Source organism: Saccopteryx leptura, chromosome 2 (assembly GCF_036850995.1).
Source record: "Saccopteryx leptura isolate mSacLep1 chromosome 2, mSacLep1_pri_phased_curated, whole genome shotgun sequence".
NCBI classification, from domain to species: Eukaryota; Metazoa; Chordata; class Mammalia; order Chiroptera; family Emballonuridae; genus Saccopteryx; species Saccopteryx leptura.
The window spans coordinates 64,075,359-64,076,113 of record NC_089504.1 but is presented as its reverse complement, the minus strand read 5'-3'; the positions used below and the strand labels follow the sequence as shown (position 1 = coordinate 64,076,113).

At 46.6% G+C, this 755-nt stretch overlaps 1 non-coding gene across 1 annotated transcript; it reads right to left on the bottom strand.

Moving 5' to 3' along the window:
• Positions 1 to 345: 345 nt before the first annotated feature.
• TRNAT-AGU (transfer RNA threonine (anticodon AGU)) lies at positions 346 to 421 on the bottom strand. The gene has a single exon. It is a non-coding gene; the product is annotated as a tRNA-Thr (tRNA).
• Between the last annotated feature and the right edge of the window lie 334 nt (positions 422 to 755).

Here is a 755-nt window from a genome sequence, read left to right as displayed (position 1 = left end):
TTTTCTAGTTCTTTTTTTTTTTTTTTTTTTTTTTTTTAATTTTTCTGAAGCTGGAAATGGGGGAGAGACAGTCAGACAGACTCCCGCATGCGCCCGACCGGGATCCACCCGGCACGCCCACCAGGGGGCGACGCTCTGCCCACCAGGGGGCGATGCTCTGCCCATCCTGGGCGTCGCCATGTTGCGACCAGAGCCACTCTAGCGCCTGAGGCAGAGGCCACAGAGCCCTCCCCAGCGCCCGGGCCATCTTTGCTCCAATGGAGCCTTGGCTGCGGGAGGGGAAGAGAGAGACAGAGAGGAAAGCGCGGCGGAGGGGTGGAGAAGCAAATGGGCGCTTCTCCTATGTGCCCTGGCCGGGAATCGAACCCGGGTCCTCCGCACACTAGGCCGACGCTCTACCGCTGAGCCAACCGGCCAGGGCTTTTTCTAGTTCTTTAAAGTGTGATGTTAGGTTGTTTATTTGGGATCTCTCTTGTTTCTTGATATAAGCCTGTAATAATATAAACTTCCCTCTTATTACTGCTTTTGCTGCATTTCAGAAATTTTTATATGTCCAGTTCTCATTTTCATTTGTCTGTATATATCTTTTGATCTATGCTTTTATTTCTTCTTTGACACAGTCATTATTTAGAAGTATGTTGTTTAATTTCCACATTTTGTGGGCTTTTTTACTTCCCTTTTATTATTGAATTCTAATTTAATGCCTTGTGATCAGAAGCTATGTTTGGTATAATTTCAGTCTTCTTGAATTTGTT